The 17,001-nt window shown below is 39.6% G+C and overlaps 16 non-coding genes across 16 annotated transcripts; 5 read left to right on the top strand and 11 right to left on the bottom strand.

Annotated features, from left to right (window-relative positions):
* Positions 1 to 2,970: 2,970 nt before the first annotated feature.
* On the bottom strand, positions 2,971 to 3,052 carry Trnas-gcu. Its single transcript has one exon. It is a non-coding gene; the product is annotated as a tRNA-Ser (tRNA).
* A 633-nt stretch (positions 3,053 to 3,685) lies between these two features.
* Positions 3,686 to 3,758, top strand: Trnam-cau. Its single transcript has one exon. It is a non-coding gene; the product is annotated as a tRNA-Met (tRNA).
* Positions 3,759 to 4,218: 460 nt separating this feature from the next.
* Trnaq-cug lies at positions 4,219 to 4,290 on the bottom strand. The gene has a single exon. It is a non-coding gene; the product is annotated as a tRNA-Gln (tRNA).
* Positions 4,291 to 4,410: 120 nt separating this feature from the next.
* On the bottom strand, positions 4,411 to 4,492 carry Trnas-gcu. The gene has a single exon. It is a non-coding gene; the product is annotated as a tRNA-Ser (tRNA).
* A 627-nt stretch (positions 4,493 to 5,119) lies between these two features.
* Positions 5,120 to 5,192, top strand: Trnam-cau. The gene has a single exon. It is a non-coding gene; the product is annotated as a tRNA-Met (tRNA).
* A 460-nt stretch (positions 5,193 to 5,652) lies between these two features.
* On the bottom strand, positions 5,653 to 5,724 carry Trnaq-cug. The gene has a single exon. It is a non-coding gene; the product is annotated as a tRNA-Gln (tRNA).
* Positions 5,725 to 5,844: 120 nt separating this feature from the next.
* Trnas-gcu lies at positions 5,845 to 5,926 on the bottom strand. The gene has a single exon. It is a non-coding gene; the product is annotated as a tRNA-Ser (tRNA).
* Positions 5,927 to 10,657: 4,731 nt separating this feature from the next.
* Trnas-gcu lies at positions 10,658 to 10,739 on the bottom strand. The gene has a single exon. It is a non-coding gene; the product is annotated as a tRNA-Ser (tRNA).
* Positions 10,740 to 11,372: 633 nt separating this feature from the next.
* Positions 11,373 to 11,445, top strand: Trnam-cau. Its single transcript has one exon. It is a non-coding gene; the product is annotated as a tRNA-Met (tRNA).
* A 652-nt stretch (positions 11,446 to 12,097) lies between these two features.
* Positions 12,098 to 12,179, bottom strand: Trnas-gcu. The gene has a single exon. It is a non-coding gene; the product is annotated as a tRNA-Ser (tRNA).
* A 633-nt stretch (positions 12,180 to 12,812) lies between these two features.
* Trnam-cau lies at positions 12,813 to 12,885 on the top strand. Its single transcript has one exon. It is a non-coding gene; the product is annotated as a tRNA-Met (tRNA).
* Positions 12,886 to 13,536: 651 nt separating this feature from the next.
* Trnas-gcu lies at positions 13,537 to 13,618 on the bottom strand. The gene has a single exon. It is a non-coding gene; the product is annotated as a tRNA-Ser (tRNA).
* Positions 13,619 to 13,744: 126 nt separating this feature from the next.
* Positions 13,745 to 13,817, bottom strand: Trnak-uuu. The gene has a single exon. It is a non-coding gene; the product is annotated as a tRNA-Lys (tRNA).
* A 434-nt stretch (positions 13,818 to 14,251) lies between these two features.
* Positions 14,252 to 14,324, top strand: Trnam-cau. The gene has a single exon. It is a non-coding gene; the product is annotated as a tRNA-Met (tRNA).
* A 453-nt stretch (positions 14,325 to 14,777) lies between these two features.
* On the bottom strand, positions 14,778 to 14,849 carry Trnaq-cug. The gene has a single exon. It is a non-coding gene; the product is annotated as a tRNA-Gln (tRNA).
* A 120-nt stretch (positions 14,850 to 14,969) lies between these two features.
* Trnas-gcu lies at positions 14,970 to 15,051 on the bottom strand. Its single transcript has one exon. It is a non-coding gene; the product is annotated as a tRNA-Ser (tRNA).
* Between the last annotated feature and the right edge of the window lie 1,950 nt (positions 15,052 to 17,001).

Below are 17,001 nucleotides of genomic sequence, written 5' to 3'. Positions count from 1 at the left end.
ATGTGAAAGAATATTTTCAGAGATCAGAATTTCAATTGAAGAACAGCGTTCAGTTGAGATCGTAACCAAAAATCAAAGTGAATGTGAGGAGTGGGAGCAGCAGCGAAGTGGAAGAATTACGGGTACTAAGATCCACGAAATTTTAAAAAGAGATCCAAGTAAAGAAGTGAGTGGTGGGGAAATAAAGTTCCTTTTAGAAATGTGTTACCCTGAAATTATTACATTTAAAGGAAACATGTACACAAGGTAAACCATTTATTTACAATTCTATTGCACTTGGTGTTTGATATCTTTTCTTTTTCTAGATATGGTCAACGAAATGAGCCAAAGGCTATTAGCCTGCTAGAAAGTACAATTAATTCAAGGAAGACACACGAAAACTTTCTGTGCGAACCTGTGGGATTAATTATTTCAAAAAGTCATCCCTATCTTGCTGCGTCTCCTGATAGAATCTTCACTTGCATCTGCCATGGCCGTGGTTTAGTTGAAGTAAAATGTCCTTATTTAGTAAAAGGGAAAAGTATCAGGGAGTACGCTAAGAATAATAAAGGTTTCTGCTTATTGTTGGACGAAAGCACAAATGAACTACGCCTAGATCACAATCATGAGTATTACTCTCAGGTACAACAATTTCAAACAAAATTTCACACTTTTTGCAATGTTAAATTATTTTTAATCTCTTAGGTTCAATTGCAGCTTTTTGTATCAGAGCTGCCCCTTGCACTTTTTGTTGTGTTTAACGGCAACAAAGTAGTCGAATACGTTACAGTGCAAAGGAATGAAGATGTAATTGAAATGATGGCAGCTAAAGGCAAACTTTTCTTTGTTAACTTCATCCTTCCTGAACTCGTAGCAAAAAGATATAGTTACGTGAAGGACATTCCACAACCAGCTACATCCTCTCAACAAAGTGCGCTCAGTGATCACTTAAACCAATTTATTTGTTATTGTCAAGATCCACAAAAAATTGAGGAAACAATTATCTGTGCAAGTTCATTCTGTGTAATTAACGAATTCCACAAGTCCTGTACCGGATCAAAAAGATTATCTAAAAGTTGGACGTGCATATTCTGTAAAAAAGAAACTGCTTCAAGGAAAAGAAAAACTGGACCAATCAATCAGCAAACTTGTGCAAGTTCCATGGAGTTGACAGATAATACCTTAAATCAAGCTCCAAGAATGAATGGTACATTTTAAAAAAGTTTATTTCTTTTGTTTACCTACATTAGCCTACATATTTCTTTTGACTTTCACAGACACTATGAATGAATGTGAGGCTGCATCCTGTGATGTTATGACAGTTCCTGATAATACTTCCTCAACGAAACAACTTCAATCTAAATCTAACTCAAGGAAAAGTCTCAACTCAGCTACAAGGAAAAGAACAAGTGGACCAATCAATCAGCAAAGTTGTGCAAGTACCATGAAGTTGACAGATAATACGTTAAATCAATCTCCAAGAGTGAATGGTAAATTTTAAAAAAGTTTATTTCTTTTGTTTAACTACATTACCCTACTTTTTCTTTTGACTTTCATAGACACCATGAATGAATGTGAGACTGCATCCTGTGATGTTATGGTAGTTCCTGATAATACTTCCACAACCGAACAACTTCAATCTAAATCTCACTTTAGTGAGGAGAATGTCCCACCTCAAATGCTGCCAAATCCTTCTAGGAAAAGAGGAAGACCAAAGAAGATAACTGAAAATAAGAACACAGAAAGTAATTTAGTGAATCTAAGTCTATCAAACCGTCCTAATGTTGGTTGTGTTCCTAATAAAGCCTGTGATACTCCAAATGTTCTAAGTGATGTAAGCCGCCTCGGTATGAAAAGAAAAGCATTGCGGGTGTTAAATAAATAATAAAGAATGAACAAAATTGTTTTCACCCACATTTATTACAAAATAACTTGAAAACGGACATTTTTATCTTTTAATACACTAGCAGACTACAGTAACATAGAGCAGAACAACAAGGTGATTCGAAGAATCAAGCCAAGTCTGCAGCTAGTTACGGCTATCCCCCGCCATGGTGCGCACTAGTCGACTAGCCGCACGACTTTTCGCTCTGCTTACACCGAGCAATCTTAAAAAGGTCTATACCCTAAAGTTTTCCACTTCAAAATTTTTACTTTTTACTACACACTTGCACTGTCGCCCCCATAGGCATTAGAAATTTCGACAAATTTTGAAGTGGAAAACTTTGAGGTATAGGGAAGGGTTCTCTGAGTTGATTTTATTGTAAATCATTCTCTATATTCGTATAGAGTGAAGAATTGTGGTTCTTTTGGCACAAAGAAAAAAATTTTAGCTTTACTTTTAGTATTTTTTATAAATTTTTGAAAACGCCGTATTTAACACGGCGCATATGGGGGAAAACGGGTGTACCTAATAAACTGAACGATACCGTAGCGCCGTGGGGGTTAATCCTACGACAACTTCATGTGTAGAAAAAATGTAGATCATCATTAGATCTACTCAGGGCCAAAGGGAAAAAAATCTAGCCCAAGCGGTTCAAGAGTTATTGCATTTTATCTAGGACACGTAGTGCCATAAGAATAAACTGAAAATAGGGGGGTGTACCTAATAGTTTGGTGGGTACTGTACAGCACCCTCCGACAGCCTGGCGTAATAACGTACTGTTGTACAATAACTCACCATAATCAAGTACCCTAATCCATCAGCAACGCAGTGCATAAACTCTAAAAGAGAGGGTTGCACTGTGGGAAAAAGTCTTGACTGGCCTTTCTTGCAACGATCTCGCTATCTAGTAAAATAGGTCCTACTGAGATTTGAACTCAGATTGTCAGAGTCAGAGTCTGAAGTGCTAACCATTACACCCTAGAACCTTGATAAATTTCCTACCGTGGCTTGAAGACTAAGTTTCTACATTGAAATGCTATGAACCTCTGATCACTGCATAGCAATTGGAGTGCGTTACAGTTGCCAATATCCCTAACTACTCCTTTCGACGAGGATGGGATTCGAACCCATGCGTGCAATGCACAATGGATTAGCAGTCCATCACCTTAACCGCTCGGTCACCTCGTCCACATTTTATTCCTTAACGTTTTTCAACTAAAGCCAGATTATCTCAGTTTATCTGCACCATTGAATTACAGAATAATTATCCCGTATCGAACACCACCACATATCTAGTACACATTCCACGTTTCACGCCCGATGAGGGACTTGAACCCTCGACATCAGGATTAAATGTCCCGCGCTCTACCGTCTGAGCTAACCGGGCTTTATTACCTCCCTATCAACAATTCAGTGAAGATCGTATGAACAGTAATAATAAATTCAATTCTTGTTAAAGGCTTAAAACATGACTTCACTAGTAAAGACATGATTCAAACCTGATCACTTTCTGTCCAAAACAAGTAGTTGTTTCTTACAATTAGTATTGTTCGTCGTGTAACATGGGGTTTGTTTAAAGGCTTAAAACATGACTTCACTAGTAAAGACATGATTCAAACCTGATCACTTTCTGTTCAAAACAAGTAGTGGTTTCTTTCAATTAGTATTGTTCTTCGTATAACATGGGTTTGTGGCGCAATGGATAACGCGCCTTACTACGGATCAGGAGATTCCAGGTTCGACTCCTGGCAAGCTCGATTTACTTGCGTTTCAAGGAAGACAGTTGGTACCACTTTGTTATAGCGTTCAAGGACGATGGCCGCCTCGATAGCGCAGTAGGCAGCGCGCGAGTCTCATAATCTCGAGGTCGTGAGTTCGAACCTCACTCGGGGCATTTGTTTCATTTTACCTCTTGAAAAAATTCATGTCAAACTTTAGAAAGAGCAAAATACTAAACTGTGCTTCGTTTTGAAAAGGATAGAAAGGGTTGTGGTGTTTACGTCGATTATGGTTTTTACGTCGATGGGGTTGTGCTCGCCACTACGAAAGTGTTGTTTGCTAATTGTAGGCCGTTTGAAAGATATAGTGTCCCTCGGATGTATTTGGGGATGGATGCAAACAGACATACTTTGAAGTGGCAATGGCGGTGACTTGAAGAAATAACGATTTGCAACGAACATGTACAGCACCCTCCGACAGCCTGGCGTAATAACGTACTGTTGTACAATAACTCACCATAATCAAGTACCCTAATCCATCAGCAACGCAGTGCATAAACTCTAAAAGAGAGGGTTGCACTGTGGGAAAAAGTCTTGACTGGCCTTTCTTAAAACGATCTCGCTATCTAGTAAAATAGGTCCTACTGAGATTTGAACTCAGATTGTCAGAGTCAGAGTCTGAAGTGCTAACCATTACACCATAGAACCTTGATAAATTTCCTACCGTGGCTTGAAGACTAAGTTTCTACATTGAAATGCTATGAACCTCTGATCACTGCATAGCAATTGGAGTACGTTACAGTTGCCAATATCCCTAAATACTCCTTTTGACGAAGATGGGATTCGAACCCATGCGTGCAATGCACAATGGATTAGCAATCCATCACCTTAACCGCTCGATCACCTCGTCCACATTTTATTCCTTAACGTTTTTCATCTAAATCCAGATTATCTCAGTTTATCTGCACCATTGAATTACAGAATAATTATCCCGTATTGAACACCACCACATATCTAGTACACATCCCACGATTCACGCCGGGACTTGAACTCTCGACTTCAGGATTAAATGTCCCGCGCTCTACCGTCTGAGCTAACCGGGCTGTATTACCTCCCTATCAACAATTAAGTAAAGATCGTATGAACAGTAATAATAAATTCAATTCTTGTTAAAGGCTTAAAACATGACTCCACTAGTAAAGACATGATTCAAACCTGATCACTTTCTGTCCAAAACAAGTAGTTGTTTCTTACAATTAGTATTGTTCGTCGTGTAACATGGGGTTTGTTTAAAGGCTTAAAACATGACTTCACTAGTAAAGACATGATTCAAACCTGATCACTTTCTGTTCAAAACAAGTAGTGGTTTCTTTCAATTAGTATTGTTCTTCGTATTACATGGGTTTGTGGCGCAATGGATAACGCGCCTTACTACGGATCAGGAGATTCCAGGTTCGACTCCTGGCAAGCTCGATTTACTTGCGTTTCAAGGAAGACAGTTGGTACCACTTTGTTATAGCGTTCAAGGACGATGGCCGCCTGGATAGCGCAGTAGGCAGCGCGCGAGTCTCATAATCTCGAGGTCGTGAGTTCGAACCTCACTCGGGGCATTTGTTTCATTTTACCTCTTGAAAAAATTCATGTCAAACTTTAGAAAGAGCAAAATACTAAACTGTGCTTCGTTTTGAAAAGGATGGAAAGGGTTGTGGTGTTTACGTCGATTATGGTTTTTACGTCGATGGGGTTGTGCTCGCCACTACGAAAGTGTTGTTTGCTAATTGTAGGCCGTTTGCAAGATATAGTGTCCCTCGGATGTATTTGGGGATGGATGCAAACAGACATACTTTGAAGTGGCAATGGCGGTGACTTGAAGAAATAACGATTTGCAACGAACATGTACAGCACCCTCCGACAGCCTGGCGTAATAACGTACTGTTGTACAATAACTCACCATAATCAAGTACCCTAATCCATCAGCAACGCAGTGCATAAACTCTAAAAGAGAGGGTTGCACTGTGGGAAAAAGTCTTGACTGGCCTTTCTTAAAACGATCTCGCTATCTAGTAAAATAGGTCCTACTGAGATTTGAACTCAGATTGTCAGAGTCAGAGTCTGAAGTGCTAACCATTACACCATAGAACCTTGATAAATTTCCTACCGTGGCTTGAAGACTAAGTTTCTACATTGAAATGCTATGAATCTCTGATCACTGCATAGCAATTGGAGTACGTTACAGTTGCCAATATCCCTAAATACTCCTTTTGACGAAGATGGGATTCGAACCCATGCGTGCAATGCACAATGGATTAGCAATCCATCACCTTAACCGCTCGATCACCTCGTCCACATTTTATTCCTTAACGTTTTTCATCTAAAGCCAGATTATCTCAGTTTATCTGCACCATTGAATTACAGAATAATTATCCCGTATTGAACACCACCACATATCTAGTACACATCCCACGTTTCACGCCCGATGAGGGACTTGAACTCTCGACTTCAGGATTAAATGTCCCGCGCTCTACCGTTTGAGCTAACCGGGCTGTATTACCTCCCTATCAACAATTCAGTGAAGATCGTATGAACAGTAATAATAAATTCAATTCTTGTTAAAGGCTTAAAACATGACTTCACTAGTAAAGACATGATTCAAACCTGATCACTTTCTGTTCAAAACAAGTAGTGGTTTCTTACAATTGGTATTGTTCGTCGTATAAAATGGTTTTGTGGCGCAATGGATAACGCGCCTGACTACGGATCAGGAGATTCCAAGTTCGACTCCTGGCAAGCTCGATTAACTTTCGTTTCAAGGAAGACAGTTGGTACCACTTTGTTAAAGCGTTCAAGGACGATGGCCGCCTCGATAGCGCAGAAAATAAAGAATGTTTTACAATAAAATCAACTCAGAGAACCCTTCCCTTTAGACCTTTTCAAGATTGCTCGGTGTAAGCAGAGCGAAAAGTCGTGCGGCTAGTCGACTAGTGCGCACCATGGCGGGGGATAGCCGTAACTAGCTGCAGACTTGGCTTGATTCTTCGAATCACCTTGTTGTTCTGCTCTATGTTACTGTAGTCTGCTAGTGTATTAAAAGATAAAAATGTCCGTTTTCAAGTTTCAGTTGTCTCAATTAGTGCTTTCTTTAGTTGAAGAGGACCGTGATTTGTATTATAAAACACTAGAGTTCCTGAAGTGCCACGATCCCCTCGTAATACCTCTACAGTTATTTAAAAGTGGAAAATCTTCATCTAAGTATCTTCCCCCCATAGAGAAATTTCATTTGAGACTCTATCTTGTTTACGAACGCGATATAACTGACAGTGAAAAATACGAGGCCTACAAAAATCTTGATTCTGAACAGTATCTAACAAACACATTTACTGACAAATTGTTAGTGTTTCCTCTTTGCAGTGGTGTTGTGATTATACGCACACATGTTACTCATTCACAGTCCCTTTCAAATAAACCTGCAAGGCCATGGGTAGCTCTTCACCAAACTGGAAAAATCCTTCGTGCTTTTTGTGATTGTGCTGCTGGGTAACTTTACACTTTTTTGTTATTGTGTTATTGATTTGTGTACTAATTTTGTGTTTGTATTTAACTGATACCGACAACAATCTAATTCTCAGGCTAGGTAGTGTGTGTATCCATGTAAGTGCCCTTTTACAATTAGCAGTATCAGCACGACAGGATTCATCAACCACTGCTGATGACAATGATGTTGGTATTCCGATTACATCACTACCATGCTATTGGAATCAGCCTGGGAAAGGACCAGTAAGTTGACAGCTAACATATATTTCATTCAAAGCCTCATTCGATTTTTGTCAACATAGGTTACAATTGGGAAAATAGCTGATTTAGATGTACACATTCCCAGAAAGAAAGAAGTTCCACTTCATGATATCCTAGAGGTTACTGATGTAGAACATCAACGTACAAATGAAGCTCTCAAAAAGCTAAAAAAGTTGCCTGTTGTACTGTCCTGTGTACCTGAGTACGCACATTCATTTCAGCCTCCAGCTGAAACACATATTTTACCAAAAGCACTGTCAGAATTGTACAATCCTCATTTTGAAGGAAAATATGAGCTTGAAGTGAATGAAGAATGTGAAAGAATATTTTCAGAGATCAGAATTTCAATTGAAGAACAGCGTTCAGTTGAGATCGTAACCAAAAATCAAAGTGAATGTGAGGAGTGGGAGCAGCAGCGAAGTGGAAGAATTACGGGTACTAAGATCCACGAAATTTTAAAAAGAGATCCAAGTAAAGAAGTGAGTGGTGGGGAAATAAAGTTCCTTTTAGAAATGTGTTACCCTGAAATTATTACATTTAAAGGAAACATGTACACAAGGTAAACCATTTATTTACAATTCTATTGCACTTGGTGTTTGATATCTTTTCTTTTTCTAGATATGGTCAACGAAATGAGCCAAAGGCTATTAGCCTGCTAAAAAGTACAATTAATTCAAGGAAGACACACGAAAACTTTCTGTGCGAACCTGTGGGATTAATTATTTCAAAAAGTCATCCCTATCTTGCTGCGTCTCCTGATAGAATCTTCACTTGCATCTGCCATGGCCGTGGTTTAGTTGAAGTAAAATGTCCTTATTTAGTAAAAGGGAAAAGTATCAGGGAGTACGCTAAGAATAATAAAGGTTTCTGCTTATTGTTGGACGAAAGCACAAATGAACTACGCCTAGATCACAATCATGAGTATTACTCTCAGGTACAACAATTTCAAACAAAATTTCACACTTTTTGCAATGTTAAATTATTTTTAATCTCTTAGGTTCAATTGCAGCTTTTTGTATCAGAGCTGCCCCTTGCACTTTTTGTTGTGTTTAACGGCAACAAAGTAGTCGAATACGTTACAGTGCAAAGGAATGAAGATGTAATTGAAATGATGGCAGCTAAAGGCAAACTTTTCTTTGTTAACTTCATCCTTCCTGAACTCGTAGCAAAAAGATATAGTTACGTGAAGGACATTCCACAACCAGCTACATCCTCTCAACAAAGTGCGCTCAGTGATCACTTAAACCAATTTATTTGTTATTGTCAAGATCCACAAAAAATTGAGGAAACAATTATCTGTGCAAGTTCATTCTGTGTAATTAACGAATTCCACAAGTCCTGTACCGGATCAAAAAGATTATCTAAAAGTTGGACGTGCATATTCTGTAAAAAAGAAACTGCTTCAAGGAAAAGAAAAACTGGACCAATCAATCAGCAAACTTGTGCAAGTTCCATGGAGTTGACAGATAATACCTTAAATCAAGCTCCAAGAATGAATGGTACATTTTAAAAAAGTTTATTTCTTTTGTTTACCTACATTAGCCTACATATTTCTTTTGACTTTCACAGACACTATGAATGAATGTGAGGCTGCATCCTGTGATGTTATGACAGTTCCTGATAATACTTCCTCAACGAAACAACTTCAATCTAAATCTAACTCAAGGAAAAGTCTCAACTCAGCTACAAGGAAAAGAACAAGTGGACCAATCAATCAGCAAAGTTGTGCAAGTACCATGAAGTTGACAGATAATACGTTAAATCAATCTCCAAGAGTGAATGGTAAATTTTAAAAAAGTTTATTTCTTTTGTTTAACTACATTACCCTACTTTTTCTTTTGACTTTCATAGACACCATGAATGAATGTGAGACTGCATCCTGTGATGTTATGGTAGTTCCTGATAATACTTCCACAACCGAACAACTTCAATCTAAATCTCACTTTAGTGAGGAGAATGTCCCACCTCAAATGCTGCCAAATCCTTCTAGGAAAAGAGGAAGACCAAAGAAGATAACTGAAAATAAGAACACAGAAAGTAATTTAGTGAATCTAAGTCTATCAAACCGTCCTAATGTTGGTTGTGTTCCTAATAAAGCCTGTGATACTCCAAATGTTCTAAGTGATGTAAGCCGCCTCGGTATGAAAAGAAAAGCATTGCGGGTGTTAAATAAATAATAAAGAATGAACAAAATTGTTTTCACCCACATTTATTACAAAATAACTTGAAAACGGACATTTTTATCTTTTAATACACTAGCAGACTACAGTAACATAGAGCAGAACAACAAGGTGATTCGAAGAATCAAGCCAAGTCTGCAGCTAGTTACGGCTATCCCCCGCCATGGTGCGCACTAGTCGACTAGCCGCACGACTTTTCGCTCTGCTTACACCGAGCAATCTTAAAAAGGTCTATACCCTAAAGTTTTCCACTTCAAAATTTTTACTTTTTACTACACACTTGCACTGTCGCCCCCATAGGCATTAGAAATTTCGACAAATTTTGAAGTGGAAAACTTTGAGGTATAGGGAAGGGTTCTCTGAGTTGATTTTATTGTAAATCATTCTTTATATTCGTATAGAGTGAAGAATTGTGGTTCTTTTGGCACAAAGAAAAAAATTTTAGCTTTACTTTTAGTATTTTTTATAAATTTTTGAAAACGCCGTATTTAACACGGCGCATATGGGGGAAAACGGGTGTACCTAATAAACTGAACGATACCGTAGCGCCGTGGGGGTTAATCCTACGACAACTTCATGTGTAGAAAAAATGTAGATCATCATTAGATCTACTCAGGGCCAAAGGGAAAAAAATCTAGCCCAAGCGGTTCAAGAGTTATTGCATTTTATCTAGGACACGTAGTGCCATAAGAATAAACTGAAAATAGGGGGGTGTACCTAATAGTTTGGTGGGTACTGTAAAGCACCCTCCGACAGCCTGGCGTAATAACGTACTGTTGTACAATAACTCACCATAATCAAGTACCCTAATCCATCAGCAACGCAGTGCATAAACTCTAAAAGAGAGGGTTGCACTGTGGGAAAAAGTCTTGACTGGCCTTTCTTGCAACGATCTCGCTATCTAGTAAAATAGGTCCTACTGAGATTTGAACTCAGATTGTCAGAGTCAGAGTCTGAGGTGCTAACCATTACACCCTAGAACCTTGATAAATTTCCTACCGTGGCTTGAAGACTAAGTTTCTACATTGAAATGCTATGAACCTCTGATCACTGCATAGCAATTGGAGTGCGTTACAGTTGCCAATATCCCTAACTACTCCTTTCGACGAGGATGGGATTCGAACCCATGCGTGCAATGCACAATGGATTAGCAGTCCATCACCTTAACCGCTCGGTCACCTCGTCCACATTTTATTCCTTAACGTTTTTCAACTAAAGCCAGATTATCTCAGTTTATCTGCACCATTGAATTACAGAATAATTATCCCGTATCGAACACCACCACATATCTAGTACACATTCCACGTTTCAAGCCCGATGAGGGACTTGAACCCTCGACCTCAGGATTAAAAGTCACGCGCTCTACCGTCTGAGCTAACCGGGCTGTATTACCTCCCTATCAACAATTCAGTGAAGATCGTATGAACAGTAATAATAAATTCAATTCTTGTTAAAGGCTTAAAACATGACTTCACTAGTAAAGACATGATTCAAACCTGATCACTTTCTGTCCAAAACAAGTAGTTGTTTCTTACAATTAGTATTGTTCGTCGTGTAACATGGGGTTTGTTTAAAGGCTTAAAACACGACTTCACTAGTAAAGACATGATTCAAACCTGATCACTTTCTGTTCAAAACAAGTAGTGGTTTCTTTCAATTAGTATTGTTCGTCGTATAACATGGGTTTGTGGCGCAATGGATAACGCGCCTTACTACGGATCAGGAGATTCCAGGTTCGACTCCTGGCAAGCTCGATTTACTTGCGTTTCAAGGAAGACAGTTGGTACCACTTTGTTATAGCGTTCAAGGACGATGGCCGCCTCGATAGCGCAGTAGGCAGCGCGCGAGTCTCATAATCTCGAGGTCGTGAGTTCGAACCTCACTCGGGGCATTTGTTTCATTTTACCTCTTGAAAAAATTCATGTCAAACTTTAGAAAGAGCAAAATACTAAACTGTGCTTCGTTTTGAAAAGGATGGAAAGGGTTGTGGTGTTTACGTCGATTATGGTTTTTACGTCGATGGGGTTGTGCTCGCCACTACGAAAGTGTTATTTGCTAATTGTAGGCCGTTTGCAAGATATAGTGTCCCTCGGATGTATTTGGGGATGGATGCAAACAGACATACTTTGAAGTGGCAATGGCGGTGACTTGAAGAAATAACGATTTGCAACGAACATGTACAGCACCCTCCGACAGCCTGGCGTAATAACGTACTGTTGTACAATAACTCACCATAATCAAGTACCCTAATCCATCAGCAACGCAGTGCATAAACTCTAAAAGAGAGGGTTGCACTGTGGGAAAAAGTCTTGACTGGCCTTTCTTGCAACGATCTCGCTATCTAGTAAAATAGGTCCTACTGAGATTTGAACTCAGATTGTCAGAGTCAGAGTCTGAGGTGCTAACCATTACACCCTAGAACCTTGATAAATTTCCTACCGTGGCTTGAAGACTAAGTTTCTACATTGAAATGCTATGAACCTCTGATCACTGCATAGCAATTGGAGTGCGTTACAGTTGCCAATATCCCTAACTACTCCTTTCGACGAGGATGGGATTCGAACCCATGCGTGCAATGCACAATGGATTAGCAGTCCATCACCTTAACCGCTCGGTCACCTCGTCCACATTTTATTCCTTAACGTTTTTCAACTAAAGCCAGATTATCTCAGTTTATCTGCACCATTGAATTACAGAATAATTATCCCGTATCGAACACCACCACATATCTAGTACACATTCCACGTTTCAAGCCCGATGAGGGACTTGAACCCTCGACCTCAGGATTAAAAGTCACGCGCTCTACCGTCTGAGCTAACCGGGCTGTATTACCTCCCTATCAACAATTCAGTGAAGATCGTATGAACAGTAATAATAAATTCAATTCTTGTTAAAGGCTTAAAACATGACTTCACTAGTAAAGACATGATTCAAACCTGATCACTTTCTGTCCAAAACAAGTAGTTGTTTCTTACAATTAGTATTGTTCGTCGTGTAACATGGGGTTTGTTTAAAGGCTTAAAACACGACTTCACTAGTAAAGACATGATTCAAACCTGATCACTTTCTGTTCAAAACAAGTAGTGGTTTCTTTCAATTAGTATTGTTCGTCGTATAACATGGGTTTGTGGCGCAATGGATAACGCGCCTTACTACGGATCAGGAGATTCCAGGTTCGACTCCTGGCAAGCTCGATTTACTTGCGTTTCAAGGAAGACAGTTGGTACCACTTTGTTATAGCGTTCAAGGACGATGGCCGCCTCGATAGCGCAGTAGGCAGCGCGCGAGTCTCATAATCTCGAGGTCGTGAGTTCGAACCTCACTCGGGGCATTTGTTTCATTTTACCTCTTGAAAAAATTCATGTCAAACTTTAGAAAGAGCAAAATACTAAACTGTGCTTCGTTTTGAAAAGGATGGAAAGGGTTGTGGTGTTTACGTCGATTATGGTATTTACGTCGATGGGGTTGTGCTCGCCACTACGAAAGTGTTATTTGCTAATTGTAGGCCGTTTGCAAGATATAGTGTCCCTCGGATGTATTTGGGGATGGATGCAAACAGACATACTTTGAAGTGGCAATGGCGGTGACTTGAAGAAATAACGATTTGCAACGAACATGTACAGCACCCTCCGACAGCCTGGCGTAATAACGTACTGTTGTACAATAACTCACCATAATCAAGTACCCTAATCCATCAGCAACGCAGTGCATAAACTCTAAAAGAGAGGGTTGCACTGTGGGAAAAAGTCTTAACTGGCCTTTCTTGCAACGATCTCGCTATCTAGTAAAATAGGCCTACTGAGATTTGAACTCAGATTGTCAGAGTCAGAGTCTGAAGTGCTAACCATTACACCATAGAACCTTGATAAATTTCCTACCGTGGCTTGAAGACTAAGTTTCTACATTGAAATGCTATGAACCTCTTATCACTGGATAGCAATTGGAGTGCGTTACAGTTGCCAATATCCCTAACTACTCCTATCGACGAGGATAGGATTCGAACCCATGCGTGCAATGCCCAATGGATTAGCAGTCCATCACCTTAACCGCTCGGTCACCTCGTCGACATTTCATTCCTTAACGTTTTTAATCTAAAGCCAGATTATCTCAGTTTATCTGCACCATTGAATTACAGAATAATTATCCCGTATCGAACACCACCAAATATCTAGTACACATCCCACGTTTCACGCCCGATGAGGGACTTGAACCCTCGACCTCAGGATTAAAAGTCCCGCGCTCTACCGTCTGAGCTAACCGGGCTGTATTACCTCCCTATCAACAATTCAGTGAAGATCGTATGAACAGTAATAATAAATTCAATTCTTGTTAAAGGCTTAAAACATGACTTCACTAGTAAAGACATGATTCAAACCTGATCACTTTCTGTCCAAAACAAGTAGTTGTTTCTTACAATTAGTATTGTTCGTCGTGTAACATGGGGTTTGTTTAAAGGCTTAAAACATGACTTCACTAGTAAAGACATGATTCAAACCTGATCACTTTCTGTTCAAAACAAGTAGTGGTTTCTTTCAATTAGTATTGTTCTTCGTATAACATGGGTTTGTGGCGCAATGGATAACGCGCCTTACTACGGATCAGGAGATTCCAGGTTCGACTCCTGGCAAGCTCGATTTACTTGCGTTTCAAGGAAGACAGTTGGTACCACTTTGTTATAGCGTTCAAGGACGATGGCCGCCTCGATAGCGCAGTAGGCAGCGCGCGAGTCTCATAATCTCGAGGTCGTGAGTTCGAACCTCACTCGGGGCATTTGTTTCATTTTACCTCTTGAAAAAATTCATGTCAAACTTTAGAAAGAGCAAAATACTAAACTGTGCTTCGTTTTGAAAAGGATAGAAAGGGTTGTGGTGTTTACGTCGATTATGGTTTTTACGTCGATGGGGTTGTGCTCGCCACTACGAAAGTGTTGTTTGCTAATTGTTGGCCGTTTGCAAGATATAGTGTCCCTCGGATGTATTTGTGGATGGATGCAAACAGACATACTTTGAAGTGGCAATGGCGGTGACTTGAAGAAATAACGATTTGCAACGAACATGTACAGCACCCTTCGACAGCCTGGCGTAATAACGTAACAATAACTCACCATAATCAAGTACCCTAATCCATCAGCAACGCAGTGCATAAACTCTAAAAGAGAGGGTTGCACTGTGGGAAAAAGTCTTGACTGGCCTTTCTTGCAACGATCTCGCTATCTAGTAAAATAGGTCCTACTGAGATTTGAACTCAGATTGTCAGAGTCAGAGTCTGAAGTGCTAACCATTACACCATAGAACCTTGATAATTTTCCTACCGTGGCTTGAAGACTAAGTTTCTACATTGAAATGCTATGAATCTCTGATCACTGCATAGCAATTGGAGTGCGTTACAGTTGCCAATATCCCTAAATACTCCTTTCGACGAAGATGGGATTCGAACCCATGCGTGCAATGCACAATGCATTAGCAGTCCATCACCTTAACCGCTCGGTCACATCGTCCACATTTTATTCCTTAACGTTTTTCATCTAAATCCAATTTATCTCAGTTTATCTGCAACATTGAATTACAGAATAATTATCCCGTATTGAACACCACCACATATCTAGTACACATCCCACGATTCACGCCCGACTAGGGACTTGAACTTTCGACTTCAGGATTAAATATCCCGCGCTCTACCGTCTGAGCTAACCGGGCTGTATTACCTCCCTATCAACAATTAAGTAAAGATCGTATGAACAGTAATAATAAATTCAATTCTTGTTAAAGGCTTAAAACATGACTTCACTAGTAAAGACATGATTCAAACCTGATCACTTTCTGTCCAAAACAAGTAGTTGTTTCTTACAATTAGTATTGTTCGTCGTGTAACATGGGGTTTGTTTAAAGGCTTAAAACATGACTTCACTAGTAAAGACATGATTCAAACCTGATCACTTTCTGTTCAAAACAAGTAGTGGTTTCTTTCAATTAGTATTGTTCTTCGTATTACATGGGTTTGTGGCGCAATGGATAACGCGCCTTACTACGGATCAGGAGATTCCAGGTTCGACTCCTGGCAAGCTCGATTAACTTTCGTTTCAAGGAAGACAGTTGGTACCACTTTGTTAAAGCGTTCAAGGACGATGGCCGCCTCGATAGCGCAGAAAATAAAGAATGTTTTACAATAAAATCAACTCAGAGAACCCTTCCCTTTAGACCTTTTCAAGATTGCTCGGTGTAAGCAGAGCGAAAAGTCGTGCGGCTAGTCGACTAGTGCGCACCATGGCGGGGGATAGCCGTAACTAGCTGCAGACTTGGCTTGATTCTTCGAATCACCTTGTTGTTCTGCTCTATGTTACTGTAGTCTGCTAGTGTATTAAAAGATAAAAATGTCCGTTTTCAAGTTTCAGTTGTCTCAATTAGTGCTTTCTTTAGTTGAAGAGGACCGTGATTTGTATTATAAAACACTAGAGTTCCTGAAGTGCCACGATCCCCTCGTAATACCTCTACAGTTATTTAAAAGTGGAAAATCTTCATCTAAGTATCTTCCCCCCATAGAGAAATTTCATTTGAGACTCTATCTTGTTTACGAACGCGATATAACTGACAGTGAAAAATACGAGGCCTACAAAAATCTTGATTCTGAACAGTATCTAACAAACACATTTACTGACAAATTGTTAGTGTTTCCTCTTTGCAGTGGTGTTGTGATTATACGCACACATGTTACTCATTCACAGTCCCTTTCAAATAAACCTGCAAGGCCATGGGTAGCTCTTCACCAAACTGGAAAAATCCTTCGTGCTTTTTGTGATTGTGCTGCTGGGTAACTTTACACTTTTTTGTTATTGTGTTATTGATTTGTGTACTAATTTTGTGTTTGTATTTAACTGATACCGACAACAATCTAATTCTCAGGCTAGGTAGTGTGTGTATCCATGTAAGTGCCCTTTTACAATTAGCAGTATCAGCACGACAGGATTCATCAACCACTGCTGATGACAATGATGTTGGTATTCCGATTACATCACTACCATGCTATTGGAATCAGCCTGGGAAAGGACCAGTAAGTTGACAGCTAACATATATTTCATTCAAAGCCTCATTCGATTTTTGTCAACATAGGTTACAATTGGGAAAATAGCTGATTTAGATGTACACATTCCCAGAAAGAAAGAAGTTCCACTTCATGATATCCTAGAGGTTACTGATGTAGAACATCAACGTACAAATGAAGCTCTCAAAAAGCTAAAAAAGTTGCCTGTTGTACTGTCCTGTGTACCTGAGTACGCACATTCATTTCAGCCTCCAGCTGAAACACATATTTTACCAAAAGCACTGTCAGAATTGTACAATCCTCATTTTGAAGGAAAATATGAGCTTGAAGTGAATGAAGAATGTGAAAGAATATTTTCAGAGATCAGAATTTCAATTGAAGAACAGCGTTCAGTTGAGATCGTAACCAA

Source organism: Daphnia pulicaria, chromosome 1, assembly GCF_021234035.1.
Source record: "Daphnia pulicaria isolate SC F1-1A chromosome 1, SC_F0-13Bv2, whole genome shotgun sequence".
Lineage (NCBI taxonomy): Eukaryota > Metazoa > Arthropoda > Branchiopoda > Diplostraca > Daphniidae > Daphnia > Daphnia pulicaria.
The sequence above is the reverse complement of the archived record's forward strand: the minus strand, read 5'-3'. Positions and strand labels throughout refer to the sequence as shown.